Source organism: Equus caballus, chromosome 9 (genome assembly GCF_041296265.1).
Source record: "Equus caballus isolate H_3958 breed thoroughbred chromosome 9, TB-T2T, whole genome shotgun sequence".
NCBI classification, from domain to species: Eukaryota; Metazoa; Chordata; class Mammalia; order Perissodactyla; family Equidae; genus Equus; species Equus caballus.
Genome location: NC_091692.1, coordinates 58,706,598 through 58,723,129, shown reverse-complemented (window position 1 = coordinate 58,723,129; position 16,532 = coordinate 58,706,598). Strand labels below are relative to the sequence as shown.

The following is a 16,532-nucleotide window of genomic DNA, read 5'->3' as shown; positions in this document are numbered from 1 at the left end:
CCTCACTTGGTGGGGGGGTCCCAGTTCTGGTCTGAGAGCTCCTGGAGGGCAAGAACTAGAACTTCTTTCCCATTTGCCAACACCCAGCAAGCTCTCAGCATCTAGAAGGGGCTAGTAGTGTCCACTGAATTCAACCTGGATATCACTTAGGCAGACAATAGCCCTCAGATTCAGGCGTCTTCTACAGCCAAATAATAATAATGATAACGGTAACAGAAAAACAAGTACCATTTATCAAGCCCTACTGTTTTGTCAGGTACTAGGACAAGCACTTCACATTTAGCTCATTGAGACTCAGAGCCTCTAGTGTGTAAGTGTCCTTACCCTCATCTTGTAGATGAAGAAATGGAATCTCAGAGGTGAGATCTCTTGCAACAGCCTGGTTGATGGGGCTTGGACCTGAACCCAGGATGGTCGGTTTTCAAGACTAACTCTTAACCATGACATTTTGTTGTGGATGCCTGGGCTAACACTACTGGAAGAGCCCAACCCTGCCGAGTTTGCCCGGTACCAGGGAACAAATTGACACTCAGGGATCCTGTCAAGTGTCACATTTGTCTAGGGTATAATCTCAACTCTTTCTTTGTCTGGAAGCCCAGGAAGCAGGAACCAGGCATGTGCAGCGGGAGGGTGGGTTTTGGTACCTAAGCAGCAGAGAGACAAATGCCATCTGAATTCCCACTTGAAATAAGCAAACCAGCCCCGGGGCTCACATGCACAGAGCAGGGGACTGAGGGATTCAGTGGTCTGTTTATTTCAGTCTGTCTTTGACCTTGCGCTACATTCACCAAGCAACTCCCAGTGAATGCAGAAACCTTTCCCCTGCCTTGGGAACATTTCCATACAAACAGAAACAGTGCACAGATGACAAAAATTAAGATGTACTCTCAGGCTCGCCATGCCGCATTATTTAAAACAATTATAGTATGATTTTGCTTTCACATAGCCATGGAAACCCTGCTGAAAGGATTTTATACAATTGATTGTGTGAAGCTTAAGAAGAAATCTGGTTCCCCAGTGCTGGAAAACAAAGCAAGCCAGTTCCTCCCCACTTCCATACAAGGTGTGATGGATGCAAATTGTGGATCAGTGACCTCGCTCAGCGGGCCACTGAGCTTTCAGGAAAGCATTCTGGAGATAAGTGGACCTGCATCCTTTAGATGTGTCAGGAAACAAAGCTGGTGCCAGAGGAAGGATAATCTTCTTTGATGTGCCCAAAGCTGATTTACTCTTTCAGAAAGGGAAGCATAGCTCTGAGTGGCAAGATCACAAAGCTTTGCAGTAAACACAACAGAGAAATTTCCCCTGGGACCAGGTTACCCCAGGAGCCTTTCCATTCACAGGCTCCTCTTACAGGTATCTCAGACCTCAGTGATGGCATCCATGAAGGAGGGGGCTTGATATCGGGGTCTGGTGGTTGAACATGGCTTCACTTCGGAGCCTATTGGTACCTATGGCACAATGTTACAGCATCGGTTCTCAACCCTGCCTACATATTAGAAAACCCTGAGGGTCTTAGGGAAATACTGGATGCTTAAGCTCCAGACCTTATTGATTAGATTAGAACCTGTGAGGCCAGTGTTGGCACTGATATTTTTTAAAAGCCCACCAGGTGATTCAAATGTGCAGCCAGGGTTGGGAACCACTGCCCTGGGACTTGGACTTCTTTAGGCTGAACTCTTTTATGCTTGCTCTGCTTCCCAGCAAGAGATGCAGTGCCTGCTGATCTGTAAACCCAACAGCCTGCTTAGCACAAAATTCCAATCTCTGTAGTTCAATTGTTTCTCACTAGTTTCAGTGGGTGGTGGGCAGAACATTAAATTGCAGGAGAAGCTGGGGAAGCTGAGTGAAGGGCTTCTGTAGTACTATTTTTGCAACTTCCAGTCCATCTATAATAATTTCAAAACAAAACATTGAGCAAAATTGCAACTAAAGGCTTGGGTTCAAATTCTGGATTTGTTCCTTATTAGGTATGGGACTTAGGGAAATAACTTATCCCCTCTGGGCCTTTTCCTTTGGAAGGTGAAGGTAATTATGTCTATTTGTTGCATGATCAAAGGAGATAATGAAAGTGTAAAACCTACATGTTAGCCGGGGTCTCTTTGCCCCATAGGGGCTAGATGAGATTGTTCAAACCCTCAATCTACAGATATGGAACATTTATATACTTTCTCAAGAATCATGGAAATTTCTGAGCAACTTACAGCCTGTGGTCACCTTAGGCTATGAGCTCCTGCTTCTACTGTATGAGTCAGTTCAGCTGTTGTCTCACCACCTGACTTGATTTGTTCAACCCAAATGTGCAACTCAGTCACTCCCCTCACCTTCCCCCAAACAAACCTCTCACAGGCATTTTAGAGTGTAGGTGACTTTTACTGAAGGTTTGGAAGGTAAAGGGAATTACACTGTAGCATCATAAATGACTCACAACACAGTGTCATGCAATCCTGTTTCTAAAGTTTCTTGGCCATTTCCATGTTACCGAGTCTTCATCTCTTCTGCTCCCTCTTCCTTTCTCTCTTTTTCCTTGATCCTTAAGTTTCTTTGCATTTCTAATATGGAACATTTAGCTATGTCATTTATGTCCTTGGCTCTCAGTCTTTTCTCCAGAGAGCTTATCAAAATATTTCCTGACACATCCCATCCCTCCGAAGCTCCACAGAGATTCAGTAGGTCAACAAAAGCCAGCCCCGATTCTGGCCGGGTGTGAGGATAACAGCAGGACCGTGCTCTCAGCTCAAGCTCACCGTCCACACAACCCCCCAGCCTCCACATCTCGCTGTTAACCCTGTGAAAGCCGCAGGTGTCAGGGGCGGGAAGGGGTCCATGTCAAACTTTCTCTGCTTTTCCAGGTTCAGATCTGAAGACCACATTCTGGACTTTGGGGTTTCAAAAATCCAGCCTTTTAGGGGAGTAAAAAGGCATCTTGCTAAGAGAGTAGATCTTAAAAGTTCTCATTACAAGAAAAAAAACTATTTTGCAACTGTGTATAGTGATGGATGTTAACTAGACTTATTGTGGTGATCATTTAACAATGTATACAAATGTTGAATCATTAAGTTGCACACCTGAAACTAATGTGATGTTATATGTCAATTATACCTCAGTAAAAATAAGAATAACCAAAGTAACAAAGTTTCCAAGGAAGGATCAATAGTAATAAAAAATATTGTAATGATGGCCCAAAAAATGCTTCAGCATTTATAAACAAACAAAAACAGCTTATAGAGGCTTCTTCTACTTTGAATAAAGAATGGCATTTTAAGTGATATAAATAAGTCTTCTCATCCAACAATGACATTTCATCTGAAATACACAAGTTTACAAAAATTGAAGGAAAATGCACTGAGCGAAGTTCCCCCTGGCAAACCGCACACATTCAACAGGAATGTAAGTTGTGTTGCTGCTCATAGGCCTCCTACTGACAAGCCCACCTGGGAGGCCTGGGTCCTGGAGACCCGGAGGGGCTGGTGCTCTGCAAACGTTTCCTCCATTTGTTCTCCTGGGCTGATGACGGGAAACTAAGAGTCTTGAAGCAGATGACTGAAAAACAGAAGGCATCCAATTGGTTCCTACTGCCTAGGAATAGCTCCAGAAAGCCTTCTCCCGTTCCCTTTCTTGAGAATGTTTCTCTGCATCCTGCCAGACCCAAGGTGGCCTTGCAAGACCGTGGCCCTGAGAAGCATCTCCTCAGCAAGGCAGAGTGGCTCAGCTTCCCCCGTGCTGCCGTGGAACCCTGTTCATCCCTCCATCTTAATAGGCTTCTCCTTTGCTTGCGTGTTGCTCCCTCTCTTCCCCCAACTCCCTGCACTAGCTGGTGAGCTCCTCAAAGGTAGGAAGCATGTCCTTTCCAACACATAACACAGTCCCTGGTGCAGAGAAGGCATTTGATAAATGTTTGCTCTAAGAATCAGTGAATGAATGAGGGCTCGCAAAATGACAGTGCTGAGGTTGCTAGTGTCATTTATTTTAATACCATGCAAAATACAGAGTGGGCATGATCTCCTGCTCCTGACTCTTTTGTGATTGGTTAATCAACAAGCTGTGACTAAAGACAGCTGCAGCCTAAAACCAGGTGAGAGGGAAGCAATGGCGACCACATTCTTGGAGAGGTTTATAATCAGCTATAAACGACAGTGCTACACGACATTGTTAGAGCCATTCTTTAGAGCTTATACAGGGCTTTGCTTCATTTAAAAATATCCTAGCAAGGATAAAGGACAGCACATTTTATAATCACTTACCAGTAATTACCAGCTAGCCTGTGATAGGGCGGGATTAAAATTCAAATCTGTGGGACTTCAGACTCTGCTCTCATATGCTTTTCTTGGAATAATTCATTTCCGGAGAGAGAAGCTAAATGCCTCCAGCAGGCAGGGTGTGTCTCTTAGCAGCAGGAGGCAGGGCTCAGTTCCCATGGCCCAGCCGTCCTTCTTCCTCTGGGAGCCTTTGAACCTGGCCTGTGGCATATCTGGACTTCTTAGCTTCAGGTCCATGCTGGCACTGGGGATGGAGAGGGACAATAGGCAGTTGCTGAGGCATTTGTCAAACCTCAGTGCTCACGCTTATTCAGGGACATTCAATTGAGGTTGCATGACATGTACTCATCTATACTTCATGGAAGTTTAGTCCACGCATATTTATTGAGTAGCTTCTCTGTGCAGGCACTGTTCTAGATGCTGAGGATTCTGAAATGAACAGGAGAGTTATGGTCCCTACCCTGATGGTCTAGTGGAGAAGATGGGCATCTAAGGAATAAATGATTATAAATGTGCAGATTGCTATGAAGGAGAAGTGCAGTGCAAATCAAGGTATAATGGGAGTAAGGATGGAGGCTGAGAACAGGGTCACCATCTTGTGCAAACTGTAGTCTCTGTGAATGGTGCCCTCTTGAGTTATGTATTGTACACCCCTCTGGTCAGTATAGCAGTCCTGACTGAGAGGGGGAAATGACATGTAAACTGAGAAGGATGAAAAAAGATTGACCAGGTGAAGAAAGGAGGAATGGAATGTGCAAAGGCCCTGAGACAGAAAAGAGCTGAGCATGGCCAAAGGACTAAAGGAAGAGTAGTGTTGAATAGAAGAGAGTGAGGGACAGCATGGGGGGCCCTGTGCCTGGAGGAGAAGGAAGAGCTGGATCAGGCAGGGCCTCGTAGGTCATTGGAGGTAGTTTGAATACCATTTTAATTGTAATGGGAAAACATTCAGTGATTTTAAAGCTGGGAATGACATGATATGATTTACATCACTTTGGCTGCCATTGAAGGACGGATTGGGGTGGAAGCAACAAGATGGATGTTTAGAAAGTGCTCGGGAGGCTGCTGCCCAGATGATTTGCAAAGTGCCTGGTACACATTGGGTGCCCAATAAACTTTGGCTTCCTTTTTCTTCTTTCTCTTACAAGTGTGACATGCTTTGCAATTCCCAAAGCACTTTCAATTCATGGTTTCATTTGGTCTGCATAACAGCCCTGGGAGGTGAGGTGGGTGCTATCACCCTTCATGCAGCAGTAACTGAGGCTTAGAAGGGAAAAGTGGCTTTCCCAAGGTCCAACAGCCAGTAGCTCCTGGAGCCAGTCTTCAGATCAAATCCAGGAACTTGACTGATCCCCAGTTCTACCATATCATACAACGTCCAAACTAAATTATATAATTACTTACTTTTTTTAAACACTAAGAACTAATTCAAAATTTCCCGGAGTCATAAGTAGCAAGCAGAAAAAGAAAGAAAGAAAAATGCCAATGAAAGAGCTGATCTTTTCCCAGGAACAGCCCAAGTCATCCAAACTTCAGAGTGATTGAGTTAAGAAGACTGTATTTCATTGGGGCCACGGTGGCTCTCTCTTCTTTTCATCTTTGTTTACCCGGTGCGGCCACTGAAAAGGATCCAGCGTGCTCCAAGTCTCAGAAGATATATTTTTGCTCATTACTCACCAAACAGAGGTTAAGACATAAACAAATCAACATTATTTATACTGAATGAGGCAAACATTCCTTTCAAAGACTTTCATTTCCTCTGGGAACATGTGCTACCTGAGCCATAGCCACCGAAATATGTATTTTCTTTCCCTTTTAAGGAAATGCCACCTCATTGCCAAACCTCAAACACAACATCCCAAGTGGAAGGAGCTGTTCCAAGTGCAGCAGGGAGAAAACTCAGGTTCAAAAGCATCTCGGTTCTCCTCCACCAGGGGCTCCGTCCAAAACTGTCTGTGGATAGTGTTCAATGTCTGCAAATCTTCTCTTGGAAAGAGATTTTCGTCACAATTGCATTATAACATTTTTCCCCAAGATGCCTCCTTGTCTAGGAGCCAATGGCTCAAACCTTGAGCAGATCGCTCCCAGACCTTGTTTCCAATGCTCTCATTAAAAGCGGGGCAGGCGTGAGGGAGGGCTTAACTTGCCTTTGTCCCTGGCACTGGGGAACACCAGATAAGTTGTGAGTTTGAGGTTTGAAGACAATAATATGCAATTGGCCCTCTTCTCTTTTTTTGGCTAGAGTTTTGTCAGGGTCAATTCACTTGAATTTGTTGTTTTACTAGAATCTCTATGGAAATTACTAATCCAGAGCATTACAAGCATGGTCCTCATTAAAGTATAAAACTTTGATGTGGGCCAATATGGCCCTGGGGAAATGGAGAATGGGTAAACAACAGGAAGAGGGGATTTTTTTCCAGCAAGCTGGGGTGGGGGGAGGGGTGGAAGGTACTAGAACCCAAAGCTGCCATGGTCCCAAGACATGACCAGTGGAAGGTCTGGGCTTGGGCACTCAGGAGAGACTGCTTGTGAGGTTGCAAGGATGCCAAACACACTCTCCTTGGCTTGGCTTCTCTGTCACCACCCACTTTTCCTGGGGCTCCTCCCAGAGGTGGAAGGAAAAGGCAGGTGCAGCTCTTGTGTGGCTGCATCTGCTGGCATCAGGCCTCAGTTCTGAGGAGGAAGCTCAGAGGAAGAGACCTGGCTGTGGCTGTCGCATAGGGGCAGAAGCAGAGGTGGAACAGGGACAATTGCAGGACGTATTGCAGGCTTCCTGGATCTCTGCCCCTATCACCCCCCGACTCCTCCCACCTCCCCACCACCCCTACCTTTCCCACCTCCCACTCATTTTTCCCTCTCTCAGCGGCACTTGGTGATAACGTTAGCATTTACCACATCTGCTGAGGATTATCTGTGCACAAATTTGTATCCCTCAGGGTTCCTTGACTGCGAGTGACAGAAAGTGATTCTGATTAGCAGGGGAAAGGGCTTTCATCAGGGGGTAGATCAGGGCCTCAGAATCAACAGGACTGTTGAAACGCCAGACTGGGAGACAGACAGGAGGCAAGGTGGCCCCAGGGGGCTAGATGGGAACCCCTGGGAGTTGCATTTACCAGGACTTTGCACTCAGGATGCCACCATGTGGGTGGAGGGACCACATCAAGGCTCCTTGGGATACCCACCCAAGACCTAGAAATGGGGGAAAGCATGTGTTTACTAAGGCTAGTCCAGCCTGGTCCCTGTGACATGAGAGCACTGAGGGAGGCTTTGGGGAAAGCAGCTTCTGATTTCTCTAACCAGGGGGCAGGTGCATGGGTTTACCACCCCACTAAAGCCAACATGGAAAGAAACCATGGTGCTGTTAGGGAAGGTGCATGGATGGGAGCAGGGCATGAGAGAACAAGGGTCACTGTGCTTTTTCAGTCTCCCCACCCCGGGGCTGAGCCTTTCCAGGCAGAGGACCAGGTGCTGTTTTTCTCCTCTTTGTATTCCCAGGGCAGAGTCCCCTGTTTAATGCAAATATCCCAAAACAGGAGGCAGACCTGAAGGGTCTCAGACAGGGGGCTGGGGTTGGGCTTGCTGCTGCAGGTTCAATGCCAGAAGGGAGAGACCCTCAGAGAGGAGGCGAGAGGTGTCCACGAGCTCCTTCTGAGTACCTCTGGCTATGAACACGGCTCTCTGCAGGAGCTAAGGGAACGGGGAGCGTCTCCTCCCAGATCCCTGGCAGTTGCCAATCCCAGATCTCTAGGAGAATCTCTAGGAGCAGGCAAAAGGCAGGAGAGAGAGCAGCTGAGAATCTCAGAGAAAGCCCACCTGCCATACCTCTCCCTGTGGACCCCTTGCTGTTCTAATGGCAAATGATGGCTGCCTTTGTCCCCTTCCCTTCCTCCCGCTCCCGCAAGCAGGACCCCAGACTGCACATATTTATTTCTGAAGCAATTAGAAAAATGACACATAATGATTGCTGATTGAGTTACAATTTTAACCCTGGCTGAGCCTTATGTTGTAACAGAGGGTCCTCCAAGACCAGTTCAACTGACCCCCTTTTTTTATCAATAGAGTGATTAAGAATAGCCTTTCAGAAAATCTGCAAAGTCATGTAGCCGGGACATGTGCAAAAGAAGAAATCATGACCTGAAATGATCGCAGAACCAAAGATCCTCCTTCCCAGGGAACCTAAGGACCAGAACATGACCAGAACCTGAAGCTCAGACTCTCATCAGGAGCGTGGGTCCCTCATTCAAGAAGACCTGGTGTTAAAATTCCTTCCCCACCTCATCAAAACTGTTTAGAACCCTGTCATAAATGTTTGGAGCCCTGTCATAAATGTTTGGAACGTTACCATAAATGCTTGAAGCCCACCAATCAAAACCCATCCCACCACATTTCTACATGCCAGCCTGTTCTCCCTAACCTCTTAAATTTTGCCCCAAATCCTGAATCAGGGAGACAGATCTGTGGGCACACATCCCCTGTTCTCCTTGCAGGTTGAACTCGCAGAATAAAGCTGACCTCTTTTCCCAAAGGCTGATGCCATAATTGGTTGGCTTGCTTATGTGCATTGGGCAAGTGAACCCCAATGTTGTGCAGTAACAATGCTTTAATGAGAAAAGCACAGGCTCTGTGAGGTTGGGAAAGCCACGTCACCTCCCTCGGCCCCTGTTTCCTCTTCTCTAAAGTGGTAGGGGCAGAGGTGAGCTCGAAGTGCCTGCATTCTCATTGGTCCACCATGCTGAATGACTGCTCAGCTAGGAGCACATGAGCCTCATTTATTTGGGGGCTGCACTCAGAATTGAGAGGCACAGCTGGTCTCGTAGGTGACGGCCAGGCAACACTGCAGTAATCTATTACCTGTGCCTGTTTTCCTTTGTAAAGGGCTCTGATAAAAGATCCCAGAGGTGCTGCGGAGTGGGGAGAATCGGGGATTTTAATATACATGCAATGACTTTTAGGGCCACGTCAGCATCTCCAAGCCCAGCTGGCACAGACTTGTAGGTCACAAGATGAAGCCTTTGGCTCATGTTCTGCTTAAAAATAAGATGGAAACACACTAGGAACCCAGAATATCCTTTAGCAGACAAGGGGGGGCTACCTGGTACAAGTCAGGTGTGTGTGGGGGGTCGGACGGAAGAGAGATTACAACTGACGCTCGTTTTGGAGAGTCACATATCAGCATATTAAAGACCCCTCAAGGTCTCGACTTAAAGAAAAATGTTTAACTTTTTATAACTTAGTACTCATGGAACTTATTTGAGCATGTAATATTTCCTCTTCATGGTCTACTTGTTGATTGCTGGCAACTCTGCATTATTTATTTGCACACATACTTTTGTATGGGATGGGAACTTCCCAAGTGAACTGACGCCAAGGGCTCTCCAGCCTGTTTCCACAGAGATGGGTCATGTTAGACAGCTTGTAAAGAAGTAAGTGAATAAGTCAATAAGGTCGTCAAACATTCTTTGAGTGAATCACCATGGGTCAGGAATATAAATTTGTAAAAATATGTGGTTTCTTTCTTCAAGGAGCTTATAGTCTAGTCAAAAAGAAACACATGAGGAATGACATGAATGTGCCTTCAGTAGTGCTATGGACTGCATTGTGTCCTCTTGTTATGGATTGAATATTTGTGTCCCCCCAGATTCATATGTTGAAACCTTGTCTCCCAATATGATGGTGTTAGGAGGGGAGGCATTTGGATGTAATCAGGATTAGACGAGGGCGTGAAGGTAGAGCCCTCATAAATGAGATTAGTGGCCTTATAAGAGTCCCAGAGAGCTTGCTTTTCTCTGCTCTCCACCATGTGAAGATACAACAAGAAGTCAGCAGTCTGCAACCTGAAAGACAGTTCTCACCAGAGCTTAACTGTACTGGCACCTGACCTAGGACTTCCAGCCTCAATACTGTGAGAAAAATAAATATCTGTTGTTTATAAGCCACCCATTCTTTGGTACTTGGTTACCACAGCCTGAACTGACTAAGACACCCCCCAAGTTGTATGCGGAAGCCCCAATCTCCAATTTGGAGGGGGGTCCTTTAAGGAGGAACTTAAGGTTAAATGAGGATGTGGCCCTAATCTGATAGGACTGTGGCCTTCTAAGAAGAGGAAGAGAGGGACATATGTCTCTCCACACACATCGAGGACAGGCCAGGTGAGGACACACGAAGAAGCTGACCATCTGCAAGCCAGGAAGAAAGACCTCATCAACAAACTGAACTTTGCTGGAACCTTGGTTTTGGACTTTCCAGCCTCCAGATCTGTGAGAAGATAAATTTCTATCATTTAAGCCATCCAGTCTACGGTATTTGGTTATAACAGCTCCAGCTATTACAAGTACATGTTAAGGCAGGAGCGGAGGATTTGAAGTCAAACGTGGGCAGCCAGGGAAGTGTCAGAAACTACAACCAGGTGAGCTGTGCCTGTTCCCTGCAGTACACCATCCTGGCCATGGGCTCTGTGGACTTCTAGAAGCCAAGATGCATCTCTGGCCCCAGTCTCCTCATCTGCTAGCTCTGGATGCCTTTAAAATTCTGTAATTATGCGTCCCTTGTATTAGTTTGCTAGGGCTGCCGTTACAGATTACCCCAAACTTGGTGGCTTAAAACAGCAGAGCTGCACTGTCTCACGGTTCTGGAAATCAAGGTGTCACAGGGCCGTGCTGCCTCTAAGACAATCTTTCCTTGCCTTCCCTAGCATCTGGGCTGCTGGCAGTCCTTGGAGTTCCTTGACTTGTGCCTGTCTCACTCCAATCTCTGCCTCCTTCTTCACACGGACTTCTTTTCTGTGTGTGTATCTGTGTCTTCAATTCTCCTTGTCCTTATAAGGTCACCAGTCATTCAATTTAGGGCCCACCCTAATCCTAATGACCTTAACTTGATTATATCTGCAAGGATCCTGTTTCCAAATCAGGTCACATTCACAGGTCCTGGGGGTTAGGACTTCAACATATCCTTTTGTGGGACACAATTCGACCTACAACAGCCTTCCATAGACAGACGAGATCAACTTGCCCAAGGTTTGTTGAATCACCTTGTAGACTATGTCATAAGCCAAAAAAGATTTATCAAGATTGGCCATGTTTACAAACAAAAATGTGCAAGCTGGAAAGCACGGCATTCTACTACTGCCCGGTCTCCGTACTGCTGGTCTCACACTCTTCTGTCCATTCTCCACCGTGCTCTGAGAATGATTGCAGGAAAATCCAAATCTAATCATGCTACTGCTCTCTCCAAAATTATTCGGGGCTCCACCTTCCCTAAAGCATAAATGCTTTAGTCCATTGTAGAACATGCCAGCCCTTCATGACTTGATCCCTGCCCAGTCCAGCGTGGCTTCGAGTCCTTGTTCCTCCAATTCATCAGAGCACTGGGATGTCAGAAGGCACAGTTAGGTGGACAGGGGGCAATAGTGACCCCCTAAAGCTCCACAGTTGGGGCTACAGAGGGTAGATGAGATGGGGGCTGTGGATCGGTGGAGGCTGCCCCAGAATGGAGCAAAGAGGAATGCAGTGGGGGTTCTGCCAGAAGAATCTTGAAAATGACCAATCAATGCCTAAGGATTTGCCTGGATGAGAGGCTCGTCAGCAGAGTTTGTGTGACCCTCTTGTCATTTCCGGGTCTAGAGACGGAGTTAGATTAGTGTGCTGACCACGGCAATAGGACAACAAACTCACCACAGGCACTCACAAGGAGGTGACACGCCCTCCTCCTCCTTGCCCAGCACCAGAAGATGAGTACCTGGAAGAGGCATGGGGAGGAGGGTGGTGAGAAAGCAGATCCTGACCCATCCCTGCCCACGGCCCCAAATCACAGGAGCTAGAAATGCAGTCAGCATGGGAAGACTGGCGGGAGAAGAACTTAAGAAACAAATATCAGCTTGCATTTTAAACAGATAGTATTGGGCTAACCTGGTGGCATAGCGGTTAAGTTCACACACTCCACTTTGGTGGCCTGGGGTTTGTAGATTCGGATCTCAGGTGTGGACCTACACACTGCTCCTCAAGCCATGCTCTGGAAGCATCCCATGTACAAAATAGAGGAAGATTGGCACAGATGTTAGCTCAGAGCAAATCTTCCTCACCAAAAAAAAAAAAGCATCAAGTCCTACTAGGGGAAACAACATAATGGCTGAAAGTTACAGAATATAGTTGCCTACAATTTCTAAAGAAATGAAATTGTGCAATGTTTATGCCTAGCAAGTTAAGACCCTTTAATAATCTTTTAGAAGAGGAAACCGAAGCCAAAAGATATTAAGTAGCTATCATATTCAGTTCTGAGGAAAATTAAATTGTGCACGGTCCTTGGCATATTACCAAGTGCTCTGTAGATTTCAGCCTTTGTTATTTCAGACAGAGAAAAACATGAACATGGCATGCTCTGCTGAACCCTGTAATGCCTCCATTTGGCAGTTGTCATACAGATTCCAATTCTCGCTGTGCATGTCTCCCTGCCTGCTTGACCGTTTGTTTTGTGCCTGGCACATAAATGATAAATGAGTGAGTGAGTAATGAACGAATGGAGTAATAAATTGAATGATATTCCTTCTTCAAATTGCAGGAGTTGCGAGGAGACTTGGTAGGTAGGTTTAGCTAAAATTGTTGGGATACTGGATAAATACGGTGATAAACTCAAGATTTGGAATATTTTCTTTGAGATGCAGGCGGAAATAAACTTGGGTTTGTGCGAGGATAAGTGAGGGGATGTTCTGACCTCTTTGAGCCAAGCTTGACCAGTGATGTAGGATGCAGGGGAGGGTTGTCTCTCTGGTTTCCAGTGAGCCCTCGGCAGCCTGGATTAGATGGTGACCAGTGACAAAGGGAATGCAAAGCTCTCCATTTGCCGTTTGTGCGTCTCCTGTGTGCACTGTGTCAGGTGGTTGTGCATTAGATCCGCCCTTTAAGAGACTGATGTGACATAGAAGAAATTGTTCCATGTGAGCGAGTTCTGCTGCAGTGATAAAAAGGAGCCAGCGGGAACCCAGCTTAGCACGGCAAAATCCCAACTAAAAAGACAGTGCGGGCCCCGTTTGCTGAAATTCAGCAAAGAATTGTGCTGACCGAGTTTTGGAAAGACATTCTCAGAAGAAGAAATTATTCCCAAGCAATTATTCTTGGAAGAGAAGCACTGTTTGTAGTGCTGGAGCCTGAGTTTCACAGGCTTCACCAAATGAAGGAGAAGTGTGAGCTGTTCTGTCCCCAGCAAGTCAGAGTCTGGCACATAGTAGCTGCTCGATAAAGACGTGTGGATTAGCCTGGTGTTGAGGCCAGAGTCCCAGGGAGGAAAATCACTGACTTGGGTAGGGCGGAGCTCAGAGGAGCTCACAAGGCCATCTTCTTAAATGGAAATAAGTGGCAGGTTGAGACCGTGACCATGCAGAGCTGAGCTGCAGCAGGTGTGGTCCACGGACCTCAAGATGAGCTTGGTTTCAGAAGATTTTATTGACCTGTGCTTTCTTAAGGTGAAAGGCCTGCAACCAGGGATCTCCTCCATGCCCCTTTGATTTTAAAAGGAACCAAATATGTTTATGTAGCACCTCCAATGGCTGTCAGAAGCATATAGATAGTATTAAAAGCATTGACTGATTGAAATCATCTATCGAGTCACTATAGTTGAGAGAAGAGAAAACCGATGATGACGGAACCGTGGGACACTAAGGGAATTCAGGGAGATGAGGGGGAACCAGCAGAGGAAACTAAGAATGAGCAGCTCACGAGGGTAGGAAAACCCAGGGAGTGTGGTATTCTGGAAGTCAGGGAAAGAAGGCGTTTCCAAGAGGAGGGGCGGTCAGCTGGATGAAACGCTGCTGAAGTGGTCAGGCGGGGCGAGGACTGAACACAGACTGGTTTAGACTCCGGCGTCAGTAGGCAACTGTTTCAGAGGGGCGGTGGGAGAGGAATTAAGACTGGAGTGGGTCCAGGAATGAAAGAGAAGGGAGGAATTGGAGACAGCAAGTAGAGGCAATGCTTTCAAAGAGTTTTTCTGCAATAGGGGGAGCAGAGAAATGGGGCTATAGAGAGGGATGTGGGAGTTTTTTTATACGAGAAATTATATTTGTGAGCTAATGAGAAAGTTCTAGGGAAGAGTGAAAAGTGAACAATGCACGAGAGAAATAAGACAACTGCTGGAGCAGGAGGCCTTGAGTGGGCAAGAAAGGGTGCCCAGGAGCGGGCGGGTCTCAGGAGCGGGAGAGCTCATCCAGAGCGTCAACAGGCCTGCGGGGAGGGAGGCCACACATCTGAGTGCCCACGAGGAGGGAGTACAGCGGGTGAGGGGAGAGAGTGCAAGTTCTTTTTGGCTTGTTTCGATTTCCTCAGTGGATTAGGAAGTTGTGAGTGAGGGTAAGGAAGAGATGTTTGAGGAGGAGAGTGGGAAAGATTATTCTCTGAGATGAGTGGTGTGCGTGTCAAAGGAAAAGATTACCTGGCTCTGGGAAGCTTTTAACAAAATATCAGTGCCTGAGCTGGAAGGAGAGAGAAGGACAGGAGGAGGTGACGCCGAGCATGAAGGACGACTTGCCCAACTCCATGCAGGTCCTGTTGTACTATGAGGAGGGTGGGAGGGAGAAGTGTGTAGCCCACCCAAAAGGGGCTGGTTCTGCTCGCCGCAATCTGGTGCCAATCAATTGCAAACAAGCCAGTGGTTGAGAAAGGAAAATTTATACGATTAGCTAGCATAATCAGAAGAGGTCTAGTGTCTTGAAGAACCATCTTAAAATCATACAGAACCTTGAGGCAGTTACATAGGGAAACGGGCAGGGAACGAGGGGGGTTAGGGTGTCCACTATCCGGTGTGATAAACTTTAAGGCACCACATTATCTCTGTCTTCTGTCACTTCTGACGTGTACCAATGCAGAATTTTTCTTTCCGGAGGTCGTCATGTTCCTGGGGAGCTCAGAGAACAAAGTTGTCTTATCACAGCTGCGAGATATACGTAAGCGAGACTCAGAGAACTAGCAGATCCTGTGCTTTGTAAAAGCGAGAGGTGCTTAATCATCTGCATGCAGGCTAGAATGTATTCGCAGAGACCAGTCAGTCAGGGTCGTGGTTATAATATTGCTTCTCTTCCCTAAGATGGCTTCCCTCATGTTAACTGAAGATCTAGCCGTTACAGCGGCATCATGTGAGAGGCCCTCAGAGGACGCAGTGCCCTTAGGGACAGCAGTATTCGGTGACAACAAGAGGACAGTGAGGACCAGGGGTTTACTGCCCTCCGCACCTCCCCCCCCACCCCGTTCTCCATCCATGACCCTGCTGTATGCTCTTCACAGTCACTGCCTCCTGAAGCGAGCGTCTCTGTTAACTCCCTTATCTCACCTGACAGCTTCCTGAGGCCAGCGACGAAGGCCTGTCCCCTGCTTTATTCCTAGTGTCCTGGACACTGCTAGTGTATTCTAGGCCAGCGGTTCTCAGACTTTCACTCTAAGGCCTCTTTTACACTCTTAAACTGTTTTTACATGGTCTATATCTGCCAATATTTACCATGTTGAAAATTAAAGCAGAAAATTTAAAAATACTTAATTTAAAAATGTTTATTAGTTCATTTAAAGATAATAAAAAACCCATTACATGTTGCTATAAATAATCTATTTTTATGAAAAATGACTATATGTTCCAAAGCCAGAAAATTTAATGAGGAGAATGGCCTTATTTTACAAAATTGCAAGTCTCTTTATGTTTGACTTAATCAAAGGCCAGGGGATTCTCCGGTCTGCTCACACCTTCACTCTGTTATGCTATCCTTGCTCGTGTAGCCTCTGGAAACCACCCCAGGCCATTTGTGAGAGAATGAGGGTAAAAGAGACAAATAACGTCTTAGCAGTGTTATAAAAATAGTTTTGAGCACTTGGATATCCCCGAAAGGGTCTTAGGGACTCCTTGGGGTCCCCAGATCATACTTTGAGAACTGCTGTATGGACAATCTTTACATATTTCCTGATTGACTGGCTGACTGACTGACTGACTGAAGAAATCAATGGACGGCTTTCTCATTGCAACGTGTCACTAGTTTTCTAACAGAAGTTCCTGCTGCCACCCAGGTCTCCCTCTCTAATTCACCTTCCAGATTGTTGCAGAGTGACTTTTCCATTGCGTACTCTGTTACCTTCAGGGTCAAGTGCAATTTGGTAGCGTGAAATCCATGGTCTCCAGATCAGGGCCCTGCCCACCTCTGGGCCCTCTTCTTTTTGTTCTCCCCACTGCAGCCCTGAGATAGCCTCCAGCCATACATGACCGCTTCTATCTTTACTCATGTTGTCCCCACTGCCTAGAGTATCCTTTCCT

At 46.5% G+C, this 16,532-nt stretch overlaps 1 long non-coding RNA gene across 1 annotated transcript; it reads right to left on the bottom strand.

The window, feature by feature from the left end:
- Positions 1-3,403: 3,403 nt before the first annotated feature.
- LOC111775090 (uncharacterized) lies at positions 3,404-8,522 on the bottom strand. The gene is made up of 3 exons (XR_002810588.2): positions 8,391-8,522; positions 4,245-4,503; positions 3,404-3,543 (listed from the first exon to the last, which is right to left on the bottom strand). It is a non-coding gene; the product is annotated as an uncharacterized lncRNA (long non-coding RNA).
- Positions 8,523-16,532: the final 8,010 nt, after the last annotated feature.